Source organism: Teleopsis dalmanni, chromosome 2 (assembly GCF_002237135.1).
Source record: "Teleopsis dalmanni isolate 2A chromosome 2, ASM223713v2, whole genome shotgun sequence".
NCBI classification, from domain to species: Eukaryota; Metazoa; Arthropoda; class Insecta; order Diptera; family Diopsidae; genus Teleopsis; species Teleopsis dalmanni.
The window spans coordinates 179399187-179401436 of NC_051847.1; the positions used below are offsets into that span (position 1 = coordinate 179399187).

The 2250-nt window shown below is 26.2% G+C and overlaps 1 long non-coding RNA gene across 1 annotated transcript; it reads right to left on the reverse strand.

Moving 5' to 3' along the window:
- Positions 1 to 840: 840 nt before the first annotated feature.
- LOC119676793 lies at positions 841 to 1669 on the reverse strand. Its single transcript, XR_005252248.1, has 3 exons — positions 1548 to 1669; positions 1380 to 1454; positions 841 to 1234 (listed from the first exon to the last, which is right to left on the reverse strand). It is a non-coding gene; the product is annotated as an uncharacterized LOC119676793 (long non-coding RNA).
- Between the last annotated feature and the right edge of the window lie 581 nt (positions 1670 to 2250).

A 2250-nucleotide genomic window follows, 5' to 3' on the forward strand; every position in this document is an offset into this window, starting at 1 on the left:
ATATATTAAAAACCATTTTGCTTAGCATGCAGCTGTGCCATTTTAGGTATATAAAGCGAGCTAAATGGATGGGGAGCGAATAAATAAAGTACCACTTTTTTATTCAGTTGTATGCCGACTGCATCCAAATGTATGTTGACAATTTGCGAATTTTATATGTCAGTCTGTCTGTATATCTGTCTATGCTATGTCTATCTGACAATTAAAATGTCTATTTTGAATACATTATACTCAAGTCAAAAATATTAGTAAACAAAAGCAAATTACCAGCTTTTTAACTGGTACGATAACAATCGCAAGCAAAAGTCTAATTAAAATATATTTTTGATATTTTATTAAAGATGGATATAAATATATTTAATTGAATTATTTTCTGTATAATATGTACGTTTTCAATATTTTTGAAAGTGAATACTAATATTTTGGCAAGTGTTGCGATTTAATTTTTGAATGGGATTTTAGTGGTAATTAATTATAGAACAATTATTTCATTTCGTACTGAGTGTAAGACTTATTTTTCGGTACTTCTATTTCCATTCGATGGATTTTGTGATTTTCATTATGTTTTATGTATGGAGGGAGACAAAAAAATGAAAATAAGATTTATTTGACTATCAAATTTCTTCTTTATTTTTTTTTAAACACTTTTCGCTCTAATAAATTTACAAGAATTTGCACGTTTTTTTTTTAAATATTTAAATTTTCATTCCGTATAAATTCAGTTTTTGCATTCATTGTAAAATTAATACAAATCTGTTGCATTTTTTTGTTCTGAACTAAAAATTATATTTTAGTATTAAATATGATATTATAAATTAAATAAAATTTAATTTTTGGGTTTTCTAAGTGAAAGTCTACATGATATATATTACCAAAATGTATTATTTAGATGTTTCCCAAACCAAAAAATATAGTTAACTAGTTTACAGCTTCTATAAGATTTCAATAAATCAATAGTTAAATTTTCCATGCAGCGCTTTGTTTCCAGGATCGTTTAAAAGTGAAGAACTTGGTGTGTCTTGCAGATGTGGTAAACCTTTTGATGGGATAGATTAATGGTAACGTTCTTTGAGAACTGATGACTTCATACAATAATGAAAACACTTACACTTACACTTCATTATAATTATGTTTCTTGTTGATAATGCATCTACTACAGATAGTTGATCAGTTTGAAATATATTTGCTATCAATAACATTCAAATAATAATAATGTAGTAACGTGTTCTGATCACTAAATCAACAGAAAAAATATAGAGTTAAATTCGTCAAATTAGCTTGTTAGATATTATAACAACATTAGACCCAATAGACTATGATTTCGTGTTGATATCTTGGATATTTAAGATAAGTGAAATATATGTATATCAAACATGTACCTATTAACTATATTTTTCGGCCGATTTGATTGTACATAGGTTTTGTATCATTTTGGCGATATTTGTAATTTCGGCCTAAAATGAAAGTTAAAATTAAAAGTTAATGACAAATTTAAACATGAAGCTGCTTTGAATTTATTGTTCCGAAAATATAAAAAGTGGCCTTACTAAAATTAATAGGTGTAACTAAAGAAGTGTTTGTACAGTTTTGGTTACTTGTGAAAATACATGATAAGTCATGGCTTCTAATTTAACAGGCAAGAGCTCTAAGCCTGGCACTTGCAGTCCAAACAAATTATATATGGACTATAAACTAATTAAGAAATTCGAATATTTCCTAAGACCACTGATGATAAGTACTTGACAATACTCGAAACAGCATTGTATGGTCAGACAAATTTCAATAAATTAGCGAAAATTTTTGCTGTTTTCTTTTCATTTCTATTCCAACCCTTTTGACTGTTAAATAGTTTCTTTTTACCATGATACGCGTCATTTTCTGCAAGAAAAAATTAACATAAAGAAGTAATAATTTAAAAATTATTAAACTTTGACAGATTTTAAAAATTTCAAATTTGTTTTTTTTTGATTTTTCATGGAGTTTTTATTAGTGGTGTTGACAGTGTGTCATCCTATACGCTTATTAGCAGATGTGTTATATGCTTAGTATACAAAAATTATATATGCAAAGTCTTATGACACTCAATTGTTTCAGATTTTTAAAAACGTTTGGCAAGTTTTTTAAAATAAACTAGAATAATAAAAAAAATAATATATTCCAAACAAAAAAGAAATTGATTTGTTATATATCATAAAAAGGAATAATTTTAAATCTTGAAACAGGTTAATTCCAGCAATAATAGTATTCCAT